This window comes from Oncorhynchus mykiss, chromosome 26 (genome assembly GCF_057628025.1).
Source record: "Oncorhynchus mykiss isolate SJ-2025 chromosome 26, ASM5762802v1, whole genome shotgun sequence".
In the NCBI taxonomy this organism is placed as follows: Eukaryota; Metazoa; Chordata; class Actinopteri; order Salmoniformes; family Salmonidae; genus Oncorhynchus; species Oncorhynchus mykiss.
Window position 1 is genome coordinate 42,908,017 of NC_143047.1, and position 17,205 is coordinate 42,925,221.

Here is a 17,205-nt window from a genome sequence, read left to right on the forward strand (position 1 = left end):
TTGATGTCTGTCTAAAACTCCCGGCTCTGTTCAGACCTCCATTACAGAAGATCAGTGGTCATTCTACCATTACAGCCCCATTCCCCTGTGATCTCATGCCATCAGCAACAGTCGTCCACTGTCACAGGGCCACCGAGCTAATGCCATTAATAACTGCTGTCGCAGGGCCACCGAGCTAATGCTGTTATTAACTACACACTCATCCACTGTCATAGGGGATACGTTCATAATACCACCCTTTCCCCTATGTAGTGCACTACTTTTTAACCAGGACCCATAGGGTAGAATAGTAGAAAGACGGATCTCTAATAGGGCCCTGCGCAAAAGTAGTGCACTTTGTAGGGAATAGTGTGCCATTTGGGACATGCCCAGGGACTGTAGGGCCCCTGTAGGGAACAGGGAGCACAGGACAATGGCCCCATTGATCTCTCTGCTCTGCTGTAGCATGTAGCATGGGATCCGCTGACGTCAATGACCCAGGCCTGCTGTACAGGGGACATTCTTTACTGCATAATGAATGTCCCAACTGTCTGGGACAGTAATGCTATATGTTGATGTTTTTGTTGTTGTTAATTGTTTATATTGATGAATGAATGAATGAGTGAGTGAGAAGACTTCTGCTCCTTCGTTCGAACAATTGATTGATTCATCAAGATCAATCGATCAAGTTTGATTAGATTGATCGAGATCAATTTGATGGATCAATAGATTGACTCACACCCCCCACTTGCCTAGTTTATTAAAATAAAAAAATATTCAAATTTTTTCAACGATCATAATCATTTTCCGGATGGGTGTAGACTTGAGAGAGGCAGTTTGTGTTATGACGATGTAAAGTTATTTTTTCTTTTTTAAAAGGGGTATCACTTTGACCTGAAATTATACTTACAGAATGCCCCTTTAATCCATAACCTTCTGAAATATGTCTTCCTGCCTTTTAAATACTAACCTGTACCCTGTTTGCTGTGTATATTTGCACTAATGGATTGGTTTCTGTCCCGTGAGACACGAACGAGAGGAAGTGTGTATTTCACAGTGTTTAAATGTCAGAGGATGAGAATGATGGGAACAGTGCAGCTGGTGCCTGGGCTTGTGGCAGTGTTATACATATGGACGGTGTCTCAAACGGCACCCTATTCCCAATATAGTGCACTACTTTTGACCAGAGCCCATAGGGAATAGGGAGCCACTTAGAACGGGCCCATGGTATCCTCAGCCAGTGAAATAGACAGGTGTGACAAAGACCTTTGATTCAGTGTTTGGTCTCCATTCTGTAATGTTTCACCTTGTTTGTTTTGATACAACTCAAACATCACAGATGTGAGCAAAACCAAACCAACGTCAATACATTCAGCTAGTCAGACAGGAAACCAACGTCAATACATTCAGCTAGTCAGACAGGAAACCAACGTCAATACATTCAGCTAGTCAGACAGGAAACCGACGTCAATACATTCAGCTAGTCGGACAGGAAACCAACGTCAATACATTCAGCTAGTCAGACAGGAAACCGACGTCAATACATTCAGCTTGTTAGACAGGAAACCAACGTCAATACATTCAGCTAGTTAGACAGGAAACCAACGTCAATACATTCAGCTAGTCAGACAGGAAACCAACGTCAATACATTCAGCTAGTCAGAGAGGAAACCAACGTCAATACATTCAGCTAGTCAGACAGGAAACCAACGTCAATACATTCAGCTTGTTAGACAGGAAACCAACGTCAATACATTCAGCTAGTCGGACAGGAAACCAACGTCAATACATTCAGCTAGTCGGACAGGAAACCGACGTCAATACATTCAGCTAGTCAGACAGGAAACCGACGTCAATACATTCAGCTAGTCAGACAGGAAACCAACGTCAATACATTCAGCTTGTTAGACAGGAAACCAACGTCAATACATTCAGCTAGTCGGACAGGAAACCGACGTCAATACATTCAGCTAGTCAGACAGGAAACCAACGTCAATACATTCAGCTTGTTAGACAGGAAACCAACGTCAATACATTCAGCTAGTCGGACAGGAAACCAACGTCAATACATTCAGCTAGTCAGACAGGAAACCAACGTCAATACATTCAGCTAGTCAGACAGGAAACCAACGTCAATACATTCAGCTAGTCAGACAGGAAACCGACGTCAATACATTCAGCTAGTCGGACAGGAAACCGACGTCAATACATTCAGCTAGTCAGACAGGAAACCAAACCAACGTCAATACATTCAGCTAGTCAGACAGGAAACCAAACCAACGTCAATACATTCAGCTAGTCAGACAGGAAACCGACGTCAATACATTCAGCTAGTCAGACAGGAAACCAAACCAACGTCAATACATTCAGCTAGTCAGACAGGAAACCGACGTCAATACGTTCAGCTAGTCGGACAGGAAACCAACGTCAATACATTCAGCTAGTCAGACAGGAAACCAAACCAACGTCAATACATTCAGCTAGTCAGACAGGAAACCGACGTCAATACATTCAGCTTGTTAGACAGGAAACCAACGTCAATACATTCAGCTAGTTAGACAGGAAACCAACGTCAATACATTCAGCTAGTCAGACAGGAAACCAACGTCAATACATTCAGCTAGTCAGAGAGGAAACCAACGTCAATACATTCAGCTAGTCAGACAGGAAACCAACGTCAATACATTCAGCTTGTTAGACAGGAAACCAACGTCAATACATTCAGCTAGTCGGACAGGAAACCAACGTCAATACATTCAGCTAGTCGGACAGGAAACCGACGTCAATACATTCAGCTAGTCAGACAGGAAACCGACGTCAATACATTCAGCTAGTCAGACAGGAAACCAACGTCAATACATTCAGCTTGTTAGACAGGAAACCAACGTCAATACATTCAGCTAGTCGGACAGGAAACCGACGTCAATACATTCAGCTAGTCAGACAGGAAACCAACGTCAATACATTCAGCTTGTTAGACAGGAAACCAACGTCAATACATTCAGCTAGTCGGACAGGAAACCAACGTCAATACATTCAGCTAGTCAGACAGGAAACCAACGTCAATACATTCAGCTAGTCAGACAGGAAACCAACGTCAATACATTCAGCTAGTCAGACAGGAAACCGACGTCAATACATTCAGCTAGTCGGACAGGAAACCGACGTCAATACATTCAGCTAGTCAGACAGGAAACCAAACCAACGTCAATACATTCAGCTAGTCAGACAGGAAACCAAACCAACGTCAATACATTCAGCTAGTCAGACAGGAAACCGACGTCAATACATTCAGCTAGTCAGACAGGAAACCAAACCAACGTCAATACATTCAGCTAGTCAGACAGGAAACCGACGTCAATACGTTCAGCTAGTCGGACAGGAAACCAACGTCAATACATTCAGCTAGTCAGACAGGAAACCAAACCAACGTCAATACATTCAGCTAGTCAGACAGGAAACCGACGTCAACACGTTCAGCTAGTCAGACAGGAAACCGACGTCAATACATTCAGCTAGTCGGACAGGAAACCGACGTCAATACATTCAGCTAGTCAGACAGGAAACCGACGTCAATACTTTCAGCTAGTCAGACAGGAAACCGACGTCAATACATTCAGCTAGTCAGACAGGAAACCGACGTCAATACATTCAGCTAGTCGGACAGGAAACCGACGTCAATACATTCAGCTAGTCAGACAGGAAACCGACGTCAATACATTCAGCTAGTCAGACAGGAAACCGACGTCAATACATTCAGCTAGTCGGACAGGAAACCAACGTCAATACATTCAGCTAGTCGGACAGGAAACCGACGTCAATACATTCAGCTAGTCAGACAGGAAACCGACGTCAATACTTTCAGCTAGTCAGACAGGAAACCGACGTCAATACATTCAGCTAGTCAGACAGGAAACCGACGTCAATACATTCAGCTAGTCGGACAGGAAACCGACGTCAATACATTCAGCTAGTCAGACAGGAAACCGACGTCAATACATTCAGCTAGTCAGACAGGAAACCGACGTCAATACATTCAGCTAGTCGGACAGGAAACCAACGTCAATACATTCAGCTAGTCAGAGAGGAAACCAACGTCAATACATTCAGCTAGTCAGACAGGAAACCAACGTCAATACATTCAGCTTGTTAGACAGGAAACCAACGTCAATACATTCAGCTAGTCGGACAGGAAACCAACGTCAATACATTCAGCTAGTCGGACAGGAAACCGACGTCAATACATTCAGCTAGTCAGACAGGAAACCGACGTCAATACATTCAGCTAGTCAGACAGGAAACCGACGTCAATACATTCAGCTAGTCAGACAGGAAACCAAACCAACGTCAATACATTCAGCTAGTCAGACAGGAAACCGACGTCAATACATTCAGGTAGTCGGACAGGAAACCGACGTCAATACATTCAGCTAGTCAGACAGGAAACCAAACCAACGTCAATACATTCAGCTAGTCAGACAGGAAACCAACGTCAATACATTCAGCTAGTCAGACAGGAAACCGACGTCAATACATTCAGCTAGTCGGACAGGAAACCGACGTCAATACATTCAGCTAGTCAGACAGGAAACCAAACCAACGTCAATACATTCAGCTAGTCAGACAGGAAACCAAACCAACGTCAATACATTCAGCTAGTCAGAGAGGAAACCGACGTCAATACATTCAGCTAGTCAGACAGGAAACCAACGTCAATACATTCAGCTAGTCAGACAGGAAACCAAACCAACGTCAATACATTCAGCTAGTCAGACAGGAAACCGACGTCAATACGTTCAGCTAGTCAGACAGGAAACCAACGTCAATACATTCAGCTAGTCAGACAGGAAACCAAACCAACGTCAATACATTCAGCTAGTCAGACAGGAAACCGACGTCAACACGTTCAGCTAGTCAGACAGGAAACCGACGTCAATACATTCAGCTAGTCGGACAGGAAACCGACGTCAATACATTCAGCTAGTCAGACAGGAAACCGACGTCAATACTTTCAGCTAGTCAGACAGGAAACCGACGTCAATACATTCAGCTAGTCGGACAGGAAACCGACGTCAATACATTCAGCTAGTCAGACAGGAAACCGACGTCAATACATTCAGCTAGTCAGACAGGAAACCGACGTCAATACATTCAGCTAGTCGGACAGGAAACCGACGTCAATACATTCAGCTAGTCGGACAGGAAACCGACGTAAATACATTCAGCTAGTCAGACAGGAAACCAAACCAACGTCAATACATTCAGCTAGTCAGACAGGAAACCGACGTCAATACGTTCAGCTAGTCAGACAGGAAACCAACGTCAATACATTCAGCTAGTCGGACAGGAAACCAACGTCAATACATTCAGCTAGTCAGACAGGAAACCGACGTCAATACTTTCAGCTAGTCGGACAGGAAACCGACGTCAATACATTCAGCTAGTCGGACAGGAAACCGACGTCAATACATTCAGCTAGTCAGACACGAAACCGACGTCAATACATTCAGCTAGTCAGACAGGAAACCGACGTCAATACATTCAGCTAGTCGGACAGGAAACCGACGTCAATACATTCAGCTAGTCAGACAGGAAATCGACGTCAATACATTCAGCTAGTCAGACAGGAAACCGACGTCAATACATTCAGCTAGTCGGACAGGAAACCGACGTCAATACATTCAGCTAGTCGGACAGGAAACCAACGTCAATACATTCAGCTAGTCGGACAAGAAACCAACGTCAATACATTCAGCTAGTCAGACAGGAAACCGACGTCAATACATTCAGCTAGTCGGACAGGAAACCAACGTCAATACATTCAGCTAGTCAGACAGGAAACCAAGTCAATACATTCAGCTAGTCGGACAGGAAACCGACGTCAATACATTCAGCTAGTCAGACAGGAAACCAAGGTCAATACATTCAGCTAGTCGGACAGGAAACCAAGTCAATACATTCAGCTAGTCGGACAGGAAACCAAGTCAATACATTCAGCTAGTCGGACAGGAAACCAACGTCAATACATTCAGCTAGTCGGACAGGAAACCAACGTCAATACATTCAGCTAGTCAGACAGGAAACCAAGTCAATACATTCATTTAGTCAGACAGGAAACCGACGTCAATACATTCAGCTAGTCGGACAGGAAACCGACGTCAATACATTCAGCTAGTCAGACAGGAAATCGACGTCAATACATTCAGCTAGTCAGACAGGAAACCGACGTCAATACATTCAGCTAGTCGGACAGGAAACCGACGTCAATACATTCAGCTAGTCGGACAGGAAACCAACGTCAATACATTCAGCTAGTCGGACAGGAAACCAAGTCAATACATTCAGCTAGTCGGACAGGAAACCAACGTCAATACATTCAACTAGTCGGACAGGAAACCAACGTCAATACATTCAGCTAGTCGGACAGGAAACCAACGTCAATACATTCAGCTAGTCGGACAGGAAACCAACGTCAATACATTCAGCTAGTCAGACAGGAAACCAACGTCAATACATTCAGCTAGTCAGACAGGAAACCAACGTCAATACATTCAGCTAGTCGGACAGGAAACCGACGTCAATACATTCAGCTAGTCAGACAGGAAACCAACGTCAATACATTCAGCTAGTCAGACAGGAAACCGACGTCAATACATTCAGCTAGTCAGACAGGAAACCGACGTCAATACATTCAGCTAGTCGGACAGGAAACCGACGTCAATACATTCAGCTAGTCAGACAGGAAACCAACGTCAATACATTCAGCTAGTCGGACAGGAAACCGACGTCAATACATTCAGCTAGTCGGACAGGAAACCGACGTCAATACATTCAGCTAGTCGGACAGGAAACCGACGTCAATACATTCAGCTAGTCAGACAGGAAACCAACGTCAATACATTCAGCTAGTCGGACAAGAAACCAACGTCAATACATTCAGCTAGTCAGACAGGAAACCAAGTCAATACATTCAGCTAGTCGGACAGGAAACCGACGTCAATACATTCAGCTAGTCAGACAGGAAACCAACGTCAATACATTCAGCTAGTCGGTCAGGAAACCAACGTCAATACATTCAGCTAGTCAGACAGGAAACCAAGTCAATACATTCAGCTAGTCGGACAGGAAACCGACGTCAATACATTCAGCTAGTCGGACAGGAAACCAACGTCAATACATTCAACTAGTCGGACAGGAAACCAACGTCAATACATTCAGCTAGTCGGACAGGAAACCAACGTCAATACATTCAGCTAGTCGGACAGGAAACCGACGTCAATACATTCAGCTAGTCGGACAGGAAACCAACGTCAATACATTCAGCTAGTCGGACAGGAAACCGACGTCAATACATTCAGCTAGTCAGACAGGAAACCAAACCAACGTCAATACATTCAGCTAGTCAGACAGGAAACCAAACCAACGTCAATACATTCAGCTAGTCAGACAGGAAACCAAGTCAATACATTCAGCTAGTCGGACAGGAAACCGACGTCAATACATTCAGCTAGTCGGACAGGAAACCAACGTCAATACATTCAACTAGTCGGACAGGAAACCAACGTCAATACATTCAGCTAGTCGGACAGGAAACCAACGTCAATACATTCAGCTAGTCGGACAGGAAACCGACGTCAATACATTCAGCTAGTCGGACAGGAAACCAACGTCAATACATTCAGCTAGTCGGACAGGAAACCGACGTCAATACATTCAGCTAGTCAGACAGGAAACCAAACCAACGTCAATACATTCAGCTAGTCAGACAGGAAACCAAACCAACGTCAATACATTCAGCTAGTCAGACAGGAAACCAAGTCAATACATTCAGCTAGTCGGACAGGAAACCAACGTCAATACATTCAGCTAGTCGGACAGGAAACCAACGTCAATACATTCAGCTAGTCGGACAGGAAACCAACGTCAATACATTGCGTGCGTGTGTGCGTGCGTGCGTGCGTGCGCGTGTGTGTGTGTGTTTGTGTGCTTCTACAGGGACGTCTGGTGGACCTGATGACTGTTATTATTCCAGTCTGTCATTGACCTCCACATTGTGATCTGAGAACTCCACTTCTTACCAATGTTACACTTGTAAACCATTCTGATGCAGTGGTAACATCTGTCATTCTCTGTGTTTTATACTGTTTAGTTTCTTCTTGTTTTAATGTTGGCAATTATTGTTTATTTAAGGTTTGCCATGTATTTCCAACTCAGAATGACCTTACGTTATCTTGATGCCTTCTGTGTTGAATCAGAACAATGGGTCTTTTAGCATGGAATATGTTCTCACAAAAGGTGATGGCGTGGGGCTTTTTGTTGTGTGGCTATCATGCTATTGTAAACATGATCAATGTGAGCTCTGCCCTGAGTCTCTCGCCCACAGACAGACACACGTTGGGAGAAGAGAGGTGGGGCGTTCCACCAATTAGGTTTGAGATGTGGAACTATTGATTTCCCCTCAGTTTAACATTCTGTCAAAAATAATGTTAAACTGAGTTAAAAAAACAACGTTTCCCATCTCAAGTCGTTGAATAAAAAAAATGACTATAGTAAGTGCCTATTAAGTGCCAAATAAAGTAACAGGGATCTCAGCCAACATTTAATCTTTAAATCAGCCATGAATCGCATTTTGACAAGGGAAATGGAAGCTTGTTGTTGTGTGGAACAGGGAGGGGCAATGGAAGCTTGTTGTTGTGTGGAACAGGGAGGGGAAATGGAAGCTTGTTGTTGTGTGGAACAGGGAGGGTCAATGGAAGCTTGTTGTTGTGTGGAACAGGGAGGGGCAATGGAAGCTTGTTGTTGTGTGGAACAGGGAGGGTCAATGGAAGCTTGTTGTTGTGTGGAACAGGGAGGGTCAATGGAAGCTTGTTGTTGTGTGGAACAGGGAGGGGCAATTGAATGCAAGCGTCACCAAAAGAAATGACAATAATTGTTAAAACATTTCTAGCCTGTCTAGTTATGGGTAACAGGGTCGACGTGTTGGGTAACAGGGTCGACGTGTTGGGTATCAGGGTCGACGTGTTGGGTAACAGGGTTGACGTGTTGGGTAACAGGGTTGACGTGTTGGGTAACAGGGTTGACGTGTTGGGTAACAGGGTTGACGTGTTGGGTAACAGGGTCGACGTGTTGGGTAACAGAGTCGACGTGTTGGGTATCAGGGTCGACGTGTTGGGTAACAGGGTTGACGTGTTGGGTAACAGGGTCGACGTGTTGGGTAACAGAGTTGACGTGTTGGGTAACAGAGTTGACGTGTTGGGTATCAGGGTTGACGTGTTGGGTATCAGGGTTGACGTGTTGGGTAACAGGGTTGACGTGTTGGGTAACAGGGTCGACGTGTTGGGTAACAGAGTCGACGTGTTGGGTATCAGGGTCGACGTGTTGGGTAACAGGGTTGACGTGTTGGGTAACAGGGTCGACGTGTTGGGTAACAGAGTTGACGTGTTGGGTAACAGAGTTGACGTGTTGGGTATCAGGGTTGACGTGTTGGGTAACAGGGTTGACGTGTTGGATAACAGAGTTGACGTGTTGGGTAACAGGGTTTGACGTGTTGGGAAACAGAGTTGACGTGTTGGGTATCAGGGTTGACGTGTTGGGAAACAGAGTATGAAGTGTTGTGTTGGATAACAGGGTTTGACGTGTTGGGTAACAGGGTTGACGTGTTGGGTAACAGGGTTGACGTGTTGGGAAACAGGATCGACGTGTTGGGTAACAGGGTTGACTTGTTGGGTAACAGGGTTGACGTGTTGGGTAACAGGGTTGACGTGTTGGGTAACAGGGTTGACGTGTTGGGTAACAGGGTTGACGTGTTGGGTAACAGGGTTGACGTGTTGGGTAACAGGGTTGACGTGTTGGGTAACAGGTTTTGAAGTGTTGTGTTGGATAACAGGGTTTGACGTGTTGGGTAACAGGGTTGACGTGTTGGGTAACAGGGTTGACGTGTTGGGTAACAGGTTTTGAAGTGTTGTGTTGGATAACAGGGTTGACGTGTTGGGTATCAGGGTTGACGTGTTGGGTAACAGAGTTGACGTGTTGGGTAACAGGGTTGACGTGTTGGGTAACAGGTTTTGAAGTGTTGTGTTGGATAACAGGGTTTGACGTGTTGGGTAATAGAGTTGACGTGTTGGGTATCAGGGTTGACGTGTTGGGTATCAGAGTTGACGTGTTGGGTAACAGGGTTGACGTGTTGGGTAACAGGGTTGACGTGTTGGGTATCAGGGTTGACATGTTGGTTATCAGAGTTGACGTGTTGGGTAACAGGGTTGACGTGTTGGGTAACAGGGTTGACGTGTTGGAAAACAGGATTGACGTGTTGGGTAACAGGGTTGACGTGTTGGGTATCAGGGTTGACGTGTTGGGTAATAGAGTTGACGTGTTGGGGAACAGGGTCGACGTGTTGGGTAACAGGGTCGACGTGTTGGGTAACAGGGTCGACGTGTTGGGTAACAGGGTCGACGTGTTGGGTAACAGGGTTGACGTGTTGGGTAACAGGATTGACGTGTGGTGCTCGACCCGTTCAGTTTTCTACCAGAAGATGTCCAAAAGCAGCTCACCTGTTTTACACTGTGATTTGACTATTAGATGTTCAATGTTTATTTAGAAAAACATATTTTAAAAATAATAGTTTCACCATTTTAAAATGAGAGTTCAGTTCACTTTACCTTAAAATGAGGGACCGTTTTTTTTTTTTTCTTAAAGTGAATCACTAATCACATTAAAAAAATAATAGTCTTTAGAAATGACTGTCAAATCGACACAATAATTAGGGCTTTACAATGATGTTGACAACGTTGAGAAATGTTGGAGTTAGGTGTTGAAAATCTTCCTGGAAGTCACAGCCCACTGGGTTCAGAACCTCATTTCAATGTGGATAACTGGGAGTCACAGCCCACTGGGTTCAGAACCTCATTTCAATGTGGATAACTGGGAGTCACAGCCCACTGGGTTCAGAACCTCATTTCAATGTGGATAACTGGGAGTCACAGCCCACTGGGTTCAGAACCTCATTTCAATGTGGATAACTGGGGAAATATTTGGTTGAGACGTTGATAAATGAGATTATAATTTATATTCACCTACTCAAAAAGACAGACAAAAGTTAGTTGAATTTCCAATGTACATTCACTATGCTTTCAACCATCTAAAAACATACCAAATTCCAATGGAAAAACAATGTCTGATTTTTTTTAAATGTAGTTGTCACCCAAATGTCTATCACTGCACTTTCAACCATTTAAAAGCACAGCAAAGTTCAAATGGGAACACAATGTCAAATATTTTGTTTACAGAGGAGGACCTACGTTTCCATCTTCATCCTCTTCATTTTGTACATTAAAAGGCAATCAGAGTAACTGAACAGCTGATGCTTTCCAAAGTACCGATGGAGTTGGGATGCTCTTCAAAATACTGCGGTCTTTTCTGTTCTAAGGACCAATGATTCATTCTTTATTTTTTGATGGATGGATACATTCTCAATTGTCATTTGAAATTACACATAGACGAGGGAAATGGAGAAATAGAGATTATGTCATAAGAGTTATTCCATCTCATTCATCTGTCAATGGGAGGTTTACCTTAATTAAGGTGGACGGAGATTTTTTCTTTAATGAGTCCGATGATGAAGAAAAGGCGGGAGATACAGAGGGAGAAGGTCGGATTCAGAGGCGAGTGAGCAAATCGCCACTACCATCGCTTCTATTGGCCAACGTGCAATCACTGGAAAACAAACTCAATGATCTACGGTCGAGACTAGCCTACCAATGGGACATTAAAAAACTGTAATATCATGTGTTTTACCCAGTCGTGGCTGAACGACGACATGGATAATATAGAGCTGGCTGGGTTTTCCGTGTATCGGCAGGACAGAGCAGCTACGTCTGGTAAGATGAGGGGCGGGGTGGTGTGTTTATTTGTCAATAACTGCTGGTGCACCATGTCTAATATTAAAAAAGTCTTGAGGTATTGCTCGCCTGAGGTAGAGTATCTCATGATACGCTGTAGGACACACTATCTACCAAGAGAGTTCTCATCTATATTTTTCGTTGCCATTTATTTACCACCACAAACCGATGCTGGCATTAAGACCGAACTCAACAAGCTGTATAAGGATATAAACAAACAAGAAAATGCTCATCCAGAAGTGGCCCTCCTAGTGGCCGGGGACTTTAATGCAGGCAAACTTAAATCCATTTGACCTAATTTCTACCAGCAACCAGAGGGGGAAAAAAACCTCTAGTCCACCTTTACTCCACACACAGTGACGCATACAAAGCTCTCCCTCACCCTCCATTTGGCAAATCTGACTATAATTCTGTCCTCCTGATTCCTGCTTACAAGCAAAAACTAAAGCAGGAAGTACCAGGGACTCGCTCAACTCGGAAATGGTTAGACACTACAGGACTGTTGTGCTAGTACAGACTGGAATATGTTCCAGAATTCATCCAATGACATTGAGGAGTATACCACCTCAGTCACCGGCTTCATCAATATGTGCATCGATGACGTCGCCCCCACAGTGACCGTACGTACATATCCCAACCAGAAGCCATGGATTACAGGCAACACCCGAACTGAGCTAAAGGCTACAGCTGCCACTTTCAAGGAGCGGGACATTCATCCGGACACTTATAAGAAATCCCGCTATCCCCTCAGACGAACCATCAAACAGGCAAAGTGTCAATACAGGACTAATATTGAATCCTACTACACCGGCTCTGACGCTCGGCGGACGTGACAGGGCTTGCAAACTATTATAGACTACAAAGGGAAGCCCAGACGCAAGCTGCCCAGTAACGCGAGCCTACCAGACGAGCGAAATGCCTTTGTCGTGGAAATTATTACACAGTGACACTCAAACAGTGTTATACAGGGACACTCAAACAGGGACACAGGGACACAGGGATACAGGGACACTCAAACAGACAAGTTATAGTTGCATGATTTAGCATAATTAATTCATCATTACCGTTTTGTTTCATAACATGTGACAGACCAATACTGTTTCATGACATGTGACAGACCAACACCTCACGGGGCTTCTTTCTCTCTAAGCAGAAACCTTGAAACTGAGATATCTTTCGTGTGTTCTCAAAACACGGTTGTTCGTTCTCAAAACACGTTCTGGGCGTACTGCCAAATTGCAGCTACTGTGATAGGTGATTTGTACAGTCAGCCACTTGCATGAACACAGAAATTGCTTTATAGAACAGCACATGAATAGAACGCAGAAATTATTTACAAGAAAAGAACACATAAATAAATTAGTAAAAAGAAAAGCACAAAATTAAAATGTCCCTTACATTCCATCCTCTCATCACTCGTGTGATAATAATCATAACATTTAAATGTAAGCGTTTAGATTTTTAGCTTGATTAGATTTTTTTGATATTAATTAGGATCTCTTTTAGTCCACATTTGGACTAATCTAACCAAGAGTCTTCTATATCAGAATATTCTATACTCTATTAAAGTAAGGGAAATCAACACAGAAAAAAAACACAGACACTTCATCATTTCAAACCCTTCATTCTGGGTTGTACAATCCACTTCGTATGGTAATACTATCATCATAATAAAGGTAATACTTTAATGAATGGGAGTTAGTATTTAAAAACTACACAACAAATCTGTAGATTCAGAGGGGAATACATTTATTGATGTTATTAACCATTATTTTCCATATTTCTCAAACACAATCGGGTTGCATTGACCTACGTTTTCACTAACTGTCCCTGGGATTTCCACGCAGTCAAAATATAAAACCCAGTTGTTTACTAATTCTGCTAAGACCTTCTAAAGGTTGGTGCTGGCTCATCACATAATGTAAACAGGGTTTACGGGTTTAAGGGTTTAGATGACCTTACCCTCAACTTGTTAAAGGAAAACCACAGGGGACAAAAGGAGCGCCTATGTGAGAATGCGGTTCATTGACTACAGCTCACCGTTCAACACCATAGTGCTCACAAAGCTAAGTGAAGCACCCTGGGACTAAACACCTCCCTCTGCAACTGGATCCTGGACTTCCTGACGGTCCACGTTAGGGTAGGCAACAACACATCTGCCACGCTGATCCTCAACACCGGGGCCCCTCAGGGTGTGTACTTAGTCTCCTCCTGTCCTCCCTGTCCATATCACCAACAAACTATCATGGTCAAAACACACCAAGACAGTTGTGAAGAAGGCACAACAACACCTTTTCCCCCTCAGGAGACTAAAAAGATTTGGCATAGGTCCCCAGATCCTCAAAAAGTTCTACAGCTGCACCATCGAGAGCATCCTGACAGGTTGCATCGCCACCTTAAAGCGCTACAGAGGGTAGTGAAAACGACCTAATACATCACTGGGACCAAGCTTCCTGACATCCAGGACCTACTGTATATACTAGGCGGTGTCAGAGGAAGGCCCCAAAAATTGTCAAAGACTCCAGTCACCCAAGTCATAGACTGTTCTCTCAGCTACCGCACGGCAAGTGGTACCGGAGCGCCAAGTCTAGGTCCAAAAGGCTCCTTAACAGCTTCTAACCCCAAGCCATAAGACTGCTGAACAATTAATCATATTAATTAATCATATTTGTTTTTACACTGCTGTTATTCGTTGTGTTTATCTATGCATTGTCACTTTACCCCTACCTACATGTACAAATGACCTCGACTAACCTGTACCCCCGCACATGGACTGGGTACCGGTACCCCCTGTATACAGCCTCATTATTGTTATGTCATTTTATTGTTACTATTTATTTAAACAATGTACTTTAGTTTATTTAGTAAATATTTTCTTAACTCTATTTCTTGAACTGCATTGTGGGTTAAGGGCTTGTATAAGTAAGCATTTCACAGTAAGGTGAAATACTACACCTGTTGTATTCGGCACATGTGACAAATAGTTTGATACTGCAGGACATCCTGCATATGATAACATCCTGTATATGATAACATCCTGTATATGATAACATCCTTCATATGATAACATCCTGTATAGGATAACATCCTGTATATGATAACATCCTTCATATGATAACATCTGCATATGATAACATCCTGTATATGATAACATCTACATATGATAACATCTGCATATGATAACATCCTGTATATGATAACATCTACATATGATAACATCTACATATGATAACATCTGCATATGATAACATCTACATATGATAACATCTGCTGGTTCACTGAGTAAGACATCCTGTATATGATAACATCCTGTATATGATAACATCCTGCATATGATAACATCCTGTATATGATAACATCTGCATATGATAACATCTGCTGGTTCACTGAGTAAGACATCCTGTCTATGATAACATCCTGTATATGATAACATCCTGTATATGATAACATCCTGCATATGATAACATCCTGTATATGATAACATCCTGTATATGATAACATCCTGTATATGATAACATCTGCTGGTTCACTGAGTAAGACATCCTGTATATGATAACATCCTGTATAGGATAACATCCTGTATATGATAACATCCTGCATATGATAACATCCTGCATATGATAACATCCTGTATAGGATAACATCCTGTATATGATAACATCCTGTATATGATAACATCCTGCATATGATAACATCCTGTATATGATAACATCCTGTATATGATAACATCCTGTATATGATAACATCCTGTATATGATAACATCTGCTGGTTCACTGAGTAAGACATCCTGTATATGATAACATCCTGCATATGATAACATCCTGCATATGATAACATCCTGTATATGATAACATCCTGTATATGATAACATCCTGTATATGATAACATCCTGTATAGGATAACATCCTGTATATGATAACATCTACATATGATAACATCCTGCATATGATAACATCCTGTATATGATAACATCCTGTATATGATAACATCCTGTATATGATAACATCCTGTATATGATAACATCTACATATGATAACATCCTGTATATGATAACATCCTGTATATGATAACATCCTGTATATGATAACATCCTGCATATGATAACATCTGCATATGATAACATCCTGTATATGATAACATCCTGTATATGATAACATCCTGCATATGATAACATCCTGTATATGATAACATCCTGTATATGATAACATCCTGTATATGATAACATCCTGCATATGATAACATCCTGCATATGATAACATCCTGTATATGATAACATCCTGTATATGATAACATCCTGCATATGATAACATCCTGTATATGATAACATCCTGTATATGATAACATCCTGCATATGATAACATCCTGTCTATGATAACATCCTGTATATGATAACATCCTGTATATGATAACATCCTGTATATGATAACATCTGCTGGTTCACTGAGTAAGACATCCTAGACCTGGTTGTGTTCCAGATGGAGCCCTATCTCCTTTACAGGGCATTACTTTTGACCAGGGCCTACAGGGCTATATAGGGTGCAGGGGGCCATTTGGGATGCATCTCTATGCCTACATCCGTCAGAGATACTCGAAAACACAAGCCACCTCCGCTGTGATATGTGATTGGAAGGAAGCATTTGTCAGGGATTCCATGAAGTGGCGTTCTGTTCTGTTAAATCACGCCACACCACGTTTCTTTACCCATGAAGTGGCGTTCTGTTCTGTTAAATCACGCCACACCACGTTTCTTTACCTAGATGGCATGATTCTCTTCAAACAACATTAGTCTGTCATGTTAGTTTATTTAGTTCACAGAGGGAAAATGAGGAGTGAACGAAAGTTTAATTTACTTTCAACACAGTGTGTGTGTGTGTGTGTGCGTGTGTGTGAGTGTGTCTGGGTGTGTGTGTGTGTGTGTGTGTGCGTGCGTGTGTCTGTGTGTGTGTCTGTGTGTGTGTGTGTGTCTGTGCGTGCGTGCGTGTGTCTGTGTGTGTGTGAGTGTGTCTGGGTGTGTGTGTGTGTGTGTGTGTCTGTGTGTGTGCGTGAGTGTGTGTGTGTGTGTGAGTGTGTCTGGGTGTGTGTGTGTGTGTGTGTCTGTGTGTGTGCGTGAGTGTGTGTGTGTGTGAGTGTGTCTGGGTGTGTGTGTGTGTGTCTGTGTCTGTGCGTGTGCGTGACCGTCACAATTACCTATTCATCCCAGACAGATAGACCCATGAAGGGGAGAGTGGGAGTGCACTGCACCAGGGCACGTGGCGAGAGGACATCTATTGTGAAATGAGATGCAGCCCTTGATGTTTATTTAACTGTAGGTGGGAAGAGACGAGCGTT